We start from the raw sequence: 13,302 nt of genomic DNA, 5'->3' as shown, positions 1-13,302 counted from the left end.
ATAATTTGGAATACTATTTTTGAACAACTTCCTATTTAAAGTGATAATATATTTTAAGCATAATTTCCTAAAGAAAATGTTTATTTTTTAAAGGAACAATGAAATAAGGAAAAAAAAATAGAGATATCATGTTGAAAATTTACTCTGCATGATTTTTGTTGTGTGTGTGTTGGACATGAAGATAATGCAAGCAGAATAAATCCAACTTTTCAGAAACTTACAGAACACAAGACCAATAATCAAAGACCAGAATGTAAAGTGTATTAACTGTATGATCCGTATGTTTAATAAATGTGTGCCAGGTAAACAAATAATTGACTTATTGAATATCAGAATTACACATATATTCTTAATGTTTTAATGTGTTCATTTAGGCTTGTTATAAGTAAACCCAGGATTTTATCACCTTTCTAGATTTAAATATTTACATCCTTTCAAATGTCCATCTGGTGATAGGCCTTTTTATATTACAGTAGTAGAAGACTTGCTCTTTTCTCTCTTCAGGCCCTCTTTCTTCCACAGCCAATTACTGTGACCTAATAATTATAGTTTGAGACTTTGAACCTTGTGATGTCTTGGAACCAACCTGGACCTCAAAATTGATCTTACTAACAGTCACATATCATCCATGGAGCAGATAACTCATTTGCACTAAAGCAAGTTGAATAAGCTGGATGATTTAAGCTTGCTGGTTAAGGATATTTGAGCCAGATGCTTAGACACAGTCTCTGAAGTTCAAAGCCATCTCTCTTCCTCAAATTTTAGACAAAGCTACCTCATAAAAGATCATCTTTTTGTGTTTGATTAGTGACATATGCCAAAACCACAACTCCTGTTTTTATTTAACACATTTATAAGTTACTGGCCTGTAAAGCTGCGTTCAGCCTCAGCGTTAAGACAGTTACAGTTGCTGACCTTCTTCTCTTATTACAGTCTATCACTTAGTCAACATTAAATGGTAGATTACAGCAAGTGTTGGGCATTCTTTTTAGTTTTTTGTTCCATATGTTCCTTTTTATTTTATTTTTTTCACTAATGTATAGAATAGAATATATTGGGCCAATAGGGGTTTTTTGCCCAATAATTTTTTAACATTCACTGGAACTTAGTCATGCCTCTAAATATATATAAACTTGTAAAACATGGAAAGTAATTAACATAGAGTGTCATAATATTTGCCTGGAAACTTGCAATTAAAGTGTCGTAAGTGGCAGTGCAGTTTTTGTAATCAGCCAACTCTTGCTTTTGAAATTTAAATTCTGAAATGCAAGTTCTGCATGTCATTTATTAAATCATCGTAAAACATGGTCTATATTTTTTCTTCCTTAATATACCAAAGCAGGATTTTTTTTTTCCCAAATCTTTAAGAGCATGGTCTTTTTTCACATCATGATTTTAACTCTTTTATTCTACTCCATGGAGTAGTATACCAAAAAGCTGACCTCCATATTCCTTTGGAAGATAATGTTTCTACAAAATAAAAGTGGTAGTACTGCTTATGACCGCATCTCTTTATAGTGAAAGGTAGAACATATGGCTCAAAAACCTGTATCCATTAATTAAATTGGAATAAGAAAAATAGGCAGAGGCTGAGGTGGTGAGATGGTTAGATAGCATCACTGACTCAATAGGCATGAATTTGAGCAAACTCTGGGACATGGTGAAAGACAGGGAAGCCTGGCATGCTGCAGTCCATGCACATACAGCTTAGCAACTGAACAACAAGGAAAAATTTTGTCTTGTTAGTTTAAACACAGATGGTCCCATTTTTGTGATGAGAGGTTATTGTATCTCCACTGCTAAGTGGTGAAAAGAAAAGAAAGTTGACCAAAGTTCTCTTCCATCTCTCAGTAGTTATAGGAGTTATAAAAGGAAATAAAACTGATTTTTTTAGGCCATGCTTAAGCTAAATATAAAATACCTGCTAAAAAATACAGGGCATGGAAGAAAAGAAATTCCCCACTCTTCAGTCTGATTATATTCATACCTCCTCTTATTAGTTTAATAATAGTCTATGAAAAAAATGTCTGCCATTAACTGAAGTGATTTAATTAACCTGAAAAATCTTGGGTTTGAATTATGCCTGCATCTAACTGCTTAAAGAATAAAGGAATAAGGCACTGTACATTATATGGCTTTCTTTAGACAAATCAGTAGTTGCTTTTAACATCACCAAAAACAGCAGCTACACAGTCTCTGAAACTCTGCAGGACGTTTTATCTGCATGTTCTAATTATAGCTCTTGGATGCTCCGTGAAGAAAAGGCTGAGTAGTTCCACATGTAATTGCTCTGGGAATGATGTAATCAAGTCTTGAATCACTGCCTTGACTGAATTTTTTCCCATGGAATATAGGCAATAATGCAATGTCTTGTATTTGTCCTGGTTCGGGTTTCTTTCCCGTTTCTCTGGTCTTTCCCCAGTTTCACATGCTGTAATGTACACTCAAATTTGTAGCAAAAGATTTCATTGTTGTATATTTGTACCTAGTGATGTTTTCTAAGTGAGGAAATGCTTTATGAGCAATAAAATTCCATATCACGTAATTAAGTAAAGTACACAGAATCTGACGTTTACTAGATACTGTTGCAAAATCACAGACATTTTTTGAGTACATATGGAACTGTGACACTGTATTCAAATTTTTAGACTAAACCTTTCACGATTTTAGAATTGTGTAAGTTGCCTGATTCTGAAATAATGATAGGTGTGATACTGCCATTTGGGCAAGCAGCAGTGTTGAACATAAAACTGCATTGTTACTGTTTAGTCGCTAAGTCATGTCTGACTCTTTTGTGACCCCATGGACTGTAGCTGACCATACTCTATCCACAGAATTTCCCAGGCAAGAATACTGGAGTGGATTGCCATTTCCTTCTCCAGAGGATCTTCCCAACCCAGGGATCAAGCTTGCATCTCCTGCATTGGCAGGTGGATTTTTTTACCACTGAGCCACCAGAGGAGCCCATAAAACTGCAATTAGCTGCATTTTAGTGGAGCATCCCTTAAGAAGGGTGTTATTTCATTGGAAGCACTTGGATTTATCATTCCGGTCCTTTTGGATAAACCTAGAGGAGAGAAGGCATTGGCATGGAAGAGCCTGGTAGGCTGCAGTCCATGGTGTCGCTAAGAGTCAGACACAACTGAGCAACTTCACTTTCACTTTTCACTTTCATGCACTGGAGAAGGAAATGGCAACCCACTCCAGTGTTCTTGCCTGGAGAATCCCAGGGACGGGAGAGCCTGGTGGGCTGCTGTCTACAGGGTCACACAGAGTCGGACACGACTAAAGTGACTTAGCAGCAGCAGCAGCAGAGTGGAACATAAAGAAGCTCTGCAAACAATATTCTCTTTAAAACATAGTTAGATCAACCTGGGATATAGAACTATGTGAAGACCAAGCAAAATACATAGGAAACTTTGCTTATGACTTCTGACTTCCAGACTGATCAAAGATGGGTAAACTAATATTTTTAATGTTTTCTGAAACTTTACATACATTAGTTTTTTCTAATTCTCATATGAATGTATAAAATAGAAATTATTAACCTGATTTAAAAGTGAAGAAATCCAGAACCTCAGTTTCAGTGCTTTGTCAAAACTGACCCCTTAGTAAATGACTGGCTGGCATTTTATTAATAGTACCAGCAGGACTTCCATGTTTTTTTCCCCACAATATCAGCATTTAATTGTGTTCTTTAGAGCCCTGAACTTTGCCCTTTTTTTCCTTTGTTCTGAGGAGTTATTTTGACTCTTGAAAGGGGATGTCTAATATTATTTTGACATTCCTAATATGTTTGATCTTTGCAGAATGTGAAAGGGATTTCAGGCAATTTCCCTACCATCAAAATGAATGAGCTGTTGAATAATTCAAGCTTCATTTTCTCATGTGTTATACCAGAGGCGTTACCTTTCTGGTTTTTTATCTTAAGTTCAAAGGCTGTCTATTATTCTGGATTATTTTTCCCCTAACAAGTTCTGATTTTATAGTAGTAATACCGTTTGACACTACCTGTGTCACTTCCATTACTGGTATTTCATTTAGGAGTTTCATCTGTTTAACATTGACCTTGACAGCTAATAGATCCACTCTGTGGATCTATCTAAAGAACCAGTGCATTAGAGCTCTAATAAAAGCATTTCCATCCTTTTGTTATTAGACTATAGATAGGTTTTTTCAACTATTTGATGATGTAGTTGTCAATTATCCTAACCACCAAAGGGAATTTGGGGTCAGCTAAATAAAACATCGTGTGCCCTTGGGTAGGTTAGAGTTGATGTTGACAATACATGCTATCTAGCCCTTATCAATGGTTTGCCTTGGGTCATTCTTCTGTGTGTTTTTGTGTTATTTTTCCCTCATAATATCATTTTTCCCTCCTAAAAATGCCATGTCTTAGACACTGTATTATTATCTACATTGTACAAATGAGGAAACTGTGCCACTGCTGTTCAAGGTCATAAAGCCAGGCGGTGGTCACAGCAGGATTGTAAGGCAGGAAGTCAGCTTCCACAGCCCACATTGTTCACCCCTTCTCAGGACTGCTCAAAGCACAGCCCCTGTACTGTGCATAGGTCATCTATAAAGCTTACAGACATTTAAGTGAAACTTACTTGAAAGATGCTGGCAGATAGAAAGTAAAAACATAAGCCAAGATAGACGAGTGCATGCTGTGGTAGCAAACAACTGGTATCACAGAAGCATTGAGCTGTTTCTCGTCTACTCCAAGTTTACCCTGATTCCCTCAGACTCTCTAGGGCAGGTGTACCTCAGGTGGCCATTCAGTGATTCAGGCTGGGTTGAATGTGTCTCCAGCACCTGGCCATGCGTCCTCTTCCAAAATCACCACGACCTAAGAAGAGGAGACTGCAGAATCTTAGCTGTTCCTTTTCCTCAGTCCTTGTTTGTGTCATTGGCCAAAACTAGTCATGTAGCCCTTTCTGTCATCCCCATATCCTCAAGAAAGGAAAGGATATCCACATGTGGGTGAGTACCAGTCATTTCAACCATGGTTTCCAAAGGAGTAATTTTTTGGCATGTGTATAATGTGAATATATTACAGACTTCCTTTTCTTTCCTTTTCATATTACTTGACATTTGTTTAATCTCACCATAAGTTACAATGCCATGTCAGTTTAAACAAAGGAGAGAAAAGATGTGACTCTAACAGCCTTGCTAAAAATTTAGTGGAGGAAATTGACAGCATTTATGAAGATGACAGGTAGATTTTATCTCAACCTTAGCAGTCCATTCTAAAGATCAGTCCTGGGTGTTCTTTGGAAGGAATGATGCTAAAGCTGAAACTCCAGTACTTTGGCCACCTCATGTGAAGAGTTGACTCATTGGAAAAGACTCTGATGCTGGGAGGGATTGGGGGCAGGAGAAGAAGGGGACGACAGAGGATGAGATGGCTGGATGGCATCACCAACTTGATGGATGTGAGTTTGGGTGAACTCCGGGAGTTGGTGATGGACAGGGAGGCCTGGCATGCTGCAATTCATGGGGTTGCAAAGAGTCGGACACGACTGAGCGACTGAACTGACTGACTAGCTACCATAATTGAATTCTGAGATTATTCACCAACATATATGTTTTATTTAAACATTTGAGGAGTGCAATTTTTGAATGAAGAATTTTTCAGTATATTAGGATACTATATGAATAGCTATCCTCATAACGATAGATCAACCTTTGACAACTTATTTACCCCAACTAGTAAAAAAAAATATGACATTCTACTACAGAAATTTGTCATAGATAATGTAACTTATGTCATGTTTATAATGTTAATTTATAGGATAAAAATGTAAATTTGAAACCAGAAGATCTAGATTTGAGGTTCAATTTTCCTATTTCCCATGTGTTCTTGGTCAAATTGCTTAACTAGGTCTGAAACTGGCTTTCAAATGAAGATTAACTGTGTTATTTTCTACCTAATAGGCAACCCACTCTAGTATTCTTGCCTGGAGAATTCCATGGACAGAGGAGCCTGGTGGGCTATAGTCCATAGGGTCACACAGAGGCGGACATGACTGAGCCACTAAACACAGCACAGAGTTCTTGAGTCACTATCCACTTGCCTGTGTGTACTCTGGGCTCACCCAGTCCTCTACAAATTAAGAGGCAAGAAGATTAAGATCAGCAGAAGGATGCTGCAATTTCTCGAACCCCAAGTGAATGTCTATGGCATCAGAACCGTAAGCTTCCATTCTTCTCAGACAGCAGTGCTGAAAGGTAAAAATGGATGAAGCAACACGGGTAGGCAGTTTTAGGATTCAAGAAGTCTGTACCCTGTAGCACAATTGAGCAGACAAAAATCACCAAACCATTCCACCTTATTCTTTGCATACATCAGAAACATGTCCCAAACTCTTCCTCTAGGTTGGTGCTAAGTAAATTATGTATGGCAGCATAGCTAATTACTGTTTACTTTATGTCTTGGTTTAAATTCCATTATAGTATTTGCATAGGATGAAAGCTCTGCTGACAGAGTGAGTTACATACAAAGTTCCATCATTCTTCTGCTTTATTTGCTCAAATTCCCACTATTTTCCAGCTCATGTCTCTTTCCTGATGTGCATTTCCTCTGCCTTATTTTGTTTATACCTTCATGAGGTACTTGTTCCCCAAATTGCCTGATACCACAAGTATTATTTCTACCAGAGTAATACTGATAGACTAACCATCCTCCACTAGCACCCAATTTCCTAAACTTTTTTCTATGTGTGTGTATGCTCAGTCGTGTCCAACTCTCTGTGACCCCATGTACTACAGTCCTCCAGGCTCCTCTCCAGGCAAGAACACTGGAGTGGGTTGCCATTTCCTACTCCAGGGGATCTTCCCAACACAGGGATTGAATCTTTTTCTTCCTCATTGGCAGACAGATTCCTTAATGGTGAGCCACCTGGGAAGTCCTTGTATTTCTCCTCTAAAGGATACCTTACAACATGTTGTTATAAGGCCCTAACGATTTAATGAATGTGAAAGTATTTTGCTAATAGTAAAACCTCAGTTTATACTTCTTACCAAATTATCATGTTCTGTATTAATCATGGATTGAGTTGTCTTTGCCTAGTTTGATGCTAATGATATTTTATTCATCTCATTTATAAATAATCATTTTACATAGTTTTTAAGTTACTATTTTCAAGTAAGCCTAATAATTTTCTTAGAACCCTCTTAGTTCAAATGTAGAACTCTCATTCTTGACTTATTAGATTTTGTGAATTAGAAAATGAACATGCTAGAAATTCAAGGTGACTACAATTGAGTCCAGTTTATTAAACTGTTTTGACAAGTATAGCTTAATTTTAATTATTTATGATAATATTTAATAGTACACGAGTAAATTCATTTATAATATAATTTATCAAATTAATTAAAGTCTAATACCACTGGGCCTTTATAACTCCTAAAAATGTTTGGTCAAATAAGAGATTAAATCATCAAGATTTTGTTTAAAAAAAGGAATGTCTGTGTTTGTGGTTAAAAACATTGTCAGTGATATTAGTAAAATTTGACTAAGTATTAACTCTTATTTTGCTTTAAACAGAGTGTGATATACTTGACTACACTGAAATGGTGTGGTACCTCCCCAAAAGACTAAGAACCAAAAGTTATTTGATCACAGTGATTTATGACTTAAGTATAAGTAAATATTGCTAATAGCAGTCCAAAATTATCATCCAAAATAATTATTTTCGAACAATTCAAGCCACTCTTAAGGACAAAAATGGAATATTTGGATTTCTCCCACCTTCGTTTTCCAAAACTTTATAGTTATGTCAAATAATGACTACGTTCTGCTTAACATTTTAAATATAGTACTGATATTCTTTTTTTAATAGATTTATTTTTTCCTGAGTGGCTTTATTATCAGTATTACAGAAAATTAGTATTAAAATAGCTCTTCCATGAAAGTTGCTCAGTCATGTCTGACTCTTTGCAACCCCATGGGCTGTAGCCCACCAGGCTCCTCTGTCCATGGGATTCTCCAGGCAAGAATACTGGAGAGGGTAGCCATTCTCCTCTCCAGGGCATCTTCCTGACCAGGGATTGAACTCGGGGCTCCTGCACTGCATGCAGTTTCTTTACCATCTGAGCCACCAAGGAAGCCTATGATTTTCCAGTAGATCTTCTAATTATTAAAGCTCCAATTTTCAGCTGGATTTAAGCTGGATTTGGATACTCCTTCTCCTTTGCTCCTTTTCTTTTACCCAAGTGATTTGAATTTTTTGCCAGTTTGTGTGTGTGGTTGTGGGTGGGTGTGTGGTAATGTCATACTCAATCACACTCTCCTCAGAGAGGCTTTTATTCTCTACGTTTTGACGTTACTTTGCCTCCTGTTTGTCACTCATACTCTTACCTCAGCTGCCAGACTATTCTGCAGATCAGTATCAGTTGAGGCACTCAGTCATGTCCAACTCTTTGCAACCCCATGAACCTCAGCACACCAGGCCTCCCTGTCCATCACCAACTCCCGGAGTTTACCCAAACTCATGTCCATTGAGTCAGTGATGCCATCCAACCATCTCATCCTCTGTCGTCCATTTCTCCTCCTGCCCCCAATCCCTCCCAGCATCACAGTTTTTCCAATGAGTCAACTCTTCGCATGAGGTGGCCAAAGTATTGGAGTTTCAGCTTCAACATCAGTTCTTGCAATGAATATTCAGAACTGATTTCCTTTAGGATGGACTGGTTGGATCTCCTTGTAGTCCAAGGGACTCACAAGACTCTTCTCCAACACCACAGTTCAAAAGCAATTCTGCAAATACCAACAGAGAAATTTTCCTTTCACTATTTCATCTCAATCCAGAAAATTTCAAGACTCAGGATAATCTGCTGTTTAAAATTCTTAAGTATGGGCTTGGCAGTTCAGTTCTAGCAAAAACCTTTCAGAGACTTCTAATCTAGGGAGCTAATTAGAGAGTAAAAGCTTTTCCAAGGCACTTAATCTAAGGGAGCTCAACACTAGTAAGACTGCTCCCGCCAAGTAGTCAAAATGGCCAACCTCTTGGCAGGCCTTGCTGCTGCTGCTGCTAAGTCGCTTCGGTTGTGTCCGACTCTGTGTGATCCCATAGACGGCAGCCCACCAGGCTGCCCTGTCCCTGGGATTCTCCAGGCAAGAACACTGGAGTGGGTTGCCATTTCCTCCTCCAATGCATGAAAGTGAAAAGTGAAAGTGAAGTTGCTCAGTCGTGTCCAACTTGTAGCGACCCCATGGACTGCAGCCCCCCAGGCTCCTCTGTCCATGGGATTTTCCAGGCAAGAGTGGACGGGTGCCATTGCCTTCTCCCCTAGCAGGCCTTACTCAGTTCCTATTACTATACCTTCTCCTGAGCCCAGGCTGAAATAATTTTTCCTCTCTGTTTCAAGAGAGGAGCTTTTGTAAATCTTGCTCACTTGATTTCCACTATTTATCTCAATCTTTACATTACAAATAAAATATTAAAAACCCACAGTAGTAAAATGGGTACAACACAGGTAAAAATTCAAAAGTATAAAACATAAAAATGCCTTTGGGAAAAATACCCAACTATTAATTAAACAAATATGAATTTCAATACATATTATCTCTTAATATTGTGGAAAGGCAATTATTTATTATCTACTTTCACTAAAAAAAAAAGGATATTAGAGTAAAAGAAAATTACCATGATTAAATCCAGTCTCTTCACTTAATAGGCTATAAAACAGACCTCTTAGTAGGACAAGTAAACTCATTCGAATTCATGTAGAGAACTGGAAGTTTTCTCACCTGATATGAAATGTATTCTTGGGTACTTAAGCAGTTCCCAGTAGAAGACAGATTGCTGCATATTGATGCATGAGAAATGGGATCTTGGCAGAGAAGAAATAAGCAAGAAAATGTGAGCTAGTAATGTGAGGTTTATCACATATGCAGAAAGTGCTAGACAAAAAGAAGGAAGGGAAGTAAAAAGAAAATTGAAAAAAGGTAAGCAATTAAAATCTCATATCTAAAAAGTGAGCCGAATACAATGGAATAAAATGAAGGCTATACACTTAATACGTGAAGGTTGAGTTGTATTTTTTACTGCTTAAACTTAGTTTATGTAGTGTGGCTATTTTATTTGACATACCTTTTTGAATTTGAAGATACACTCTACTTTGACAGCAATGTGGAAGAAAGACGTTTTCCTTCCCAGGAATGTAGATGGCTGATATGAGAAATTTGTGACTCAGGTGTGTTGTATAAAGAGGGCTTTGTGAAAGTCAGGTGTGTCTTGTAAATGTTCTCATGAGGAGGCTTTTAGTTAGGTTTATACTGTCTTTCACTGCATGCATTCAGGATCCATCTTACCTAAGCTCTACCAGATCGCTACGCTGGTATAGTCGGGGACATCTCAGTACTCTCAGGCAGCAAGGACTACACTGCCAGACTCAAAGAAAAAGAGGTAAATACTATTTGCAACTGGAATGTTATAGATAGCATTCTCCTTGAAAGTGAAAGTGAAAGTGAAAGTGAAGTCACTCTTTGCGACCGCATGGACACCAGGCTCCTCCATCCATGGGATTTTCTAGGCAAGAGTGCTGGAGTGGGTTGCCTTTTCCTTCTCCTCAAGCCACCCTAAACCTGGCTCCACTTACTGGAGTAAATATACAAGTTGTATAAATTTTCTTCTCACTGAGGAAATTCTAATTCAGCACTTAACGTAAAATTTATTTTCTAAGCCTAGAAAACTGAACCCCCATGTTTTCTGTTAGAGCACTTATTCTGTGAACTGAATCCAGAATGTTCTGTTGTGCTTGATAAAATCATTCTGATAAAGATGAGCAGTCCTCTCAATATATTTTTGACAGAACTCATGGAGTAAACAGTCTGCTGTGAAGTGTTTTATTGATTACCGTTTCCTATAGCTTTTGCCATGGCTCTTATTTAATGTATTGTGCCTTGCAATGCTTGGGGAGATTGGAATGAAATTTGAAAAGACTATTTTTGTATCTTTGGTTCAGTGTGTGTGAGAGCTTTCTTGCTGATGGTTAAGATGTGTGACATTTACTTAGCTTAGGTTATAAAGGTTAGACCTCATAAATTTCCTAATCCATGAAATGAGGGAAGCTATACTGGATTTCTTATAACCTAAGGACTGATATAAACAGCAGCTGATACACACTAGTCCTTTAAACAACAGAGGAGTGGAATTGGAACTGGTAGTATATATTACCTTTAGGTATCTTAACTTGTTTTCTATATTGAGTTAAATACTAACAATGCATCTGGGCTTATATAAGCAAACAAAACTGTGGAAGTTTTGTTTTGTTTTGTTTTTTAAGTGTGAGAATTCAAACACAGAAGCTAATACAAGAACACAGTTTCTTACACTCCTTTCTGAACTTCCTAGGAAAATAGCTTCTTTAAAAAAGAAAAAGAAAAAATGGGGAGAGGAAACAAACACCAGTGAAGGTGGTAGAGAGGATAAAAGATGCCTATATATAGCTTCTGAGCAGACAGTGCTGTGGAAAGCAGGATTTTCACAAGTGTGGGAGACTGACTCCATTGGCTTGAGATTCTTTTTAATCTCCTTTGCTGATCTGGGGATGTTATTACAAATCAGAATAAATGCAGGGTTTTTATAAAAAAGGAGTGCTAATTGTACCAAAGAAAAAACTGATGTTTTCCAGATGGAGAGATGAAGAAATCCCAGAATACATGTTCTAAAATTTCTTAAAGCTGTATGGTGTAGAAAGTAGAGCATCACTGTGCTAAGGAATATTTCAGATGTCCTCTGAGTCTGTTCCTTTGCGTTTGTGCTATACCAGTGTGGATCTCAGTGCTGGCCAGATATCAGCATCACCTGGGAAGATGTACAACATGTTCTATCCTGAACCAGTTCAATCAGAATCGCTCATAGTCAATATTAGCTCAATATTAGACTATTTTTAAATTACTCAAGTGATTCTACGATATCAGCATTTTAAGAACCACTAAATAATAATATACAGAGAATGATACATCCAATATTATTTTATCCTAATTGCAGCAGCATGAAATCAATATGGAATCTATTTATATTTTCCTTTTCCCATATAAGCAAGAGAAGAATGTACTTAGAAATCTATATTTTAAAGGGCTTATGTGGAGCACTAAAATCTTGTTTTGGTTAATGCAGCATTAAAAAGATAATCCCTGAGCTAGAGATGTACTTAAGGTCAATAGAAAGCGGGGAATGTATATATTATGTTGCCACTCAAAGTTTCTGTGATTTACTGCATCATTGTTTTAAAAAGTGAAAAGTAAAACTTGATATTAAATTGTGAGAGAAACCAAAAGTAGAAGTGCAGACATTTTAAGAATATTGCTTAAGTATCTGTAATATACAAGGAATCAGTAATTCTAAGTTAAATATGAATATAGAGTATTATCCTAATTTTATGACAATAATTCACTGTCATTTGTTATTCATATTTTCTGATGGTGTATTTAAGCTAAAGTATAAAATATAATATCCTGACATTGCTAGAAATCTTACAGTTTTCATGGCCTCCCTGAAATTCTTCTTTCTACAAGTCATGTTAATTAATTATAACAAGCTCAAATATATTGTGGTATTTTCCACATGTGCTTTAAACAAGCTTTAAGTGTCTGTATATGTCTTTCATTTTTATGCAAAGGAAGTAGAAGTCAATTTTCAAATTTTAGAAAAATAATATTCTGCATAACTACTTCAAGATTAATTTTCTGTTAATTATGTTTATTTTTCATGATCAGCTTATCTCCTTCACTAAATTTAACAAACTTTAAATTTTCTTATTCCTTTGTTTTTATGCTCTTTGGCTAAAGAAATAAAAGTTATTGTTGGCATTCAGAGCATAAGCTTACAATAAGGACATATAATCATTAAAAATATTCAAATTGTATATTAACTATTAATATTAACAGTTATAAATAATTTGCAGTGCTCTCTACTGATCTGGTTGTAATTACTCTTAGAAATAAATACTGCCAGTTTATAAGTTGAACTGGAGCCTGTCATAAGATGATATGGATTGAAAAAAGTTGTAAAGCATTTCAAAAAAATTATCAAATATTTCAACAGAGATCTTGGTATGTCACTGATTACTTATTCCATAACAGGAAACTCACCTTTGTAAAAGCACTTTTATTTAAAAATTCATATATTTTGTATCATTCCCCTTTAAGAGTCATGTAGCAATGTTCAGAGAAATGGAATCTAATTAAAATGGATGTAAAAATGGCGCCAAATAGTCTTCGGGATGATCTTACTAGAGAATAAAAAGCCATTTTCATACTCATGAAAATCAAACTGATAGTGATTTGTG

At 36.6% G+C, this 13,302-nt stretch overlaps 1 protein-coding gene across 3 annotated transcripts in view; it reads left to right on the top strand.

Moving 5' to 3' along the window:
- PRR16 (proline rich 16) overlaps positions 1-13,302 on the top strand; it is a 290,552-nt gene that overhangs the window by 182,681 nt on the left and 94,569 nt on the right. The gene's annotated exons all lie outside the window — the stretch shown is intronic.

Source organism: Bos javanicus, chromosome 7 (assembly GCF_032452875.1).
Source record: "Bos javanicus breed banteng chromosome 7, ARS-OSU_banteng_1.0, whole genome shotgun sequence".
NCBI lineage: Eukaryota > Metazoa > Chordata > Mammalia > Artiodactyla > Bovidae > Bos > Bos javanicus.
Note: the sequence above shows the minus strand (reverse complement) of the source record. Positions and strands in the feature narration are given on the sequence as shown.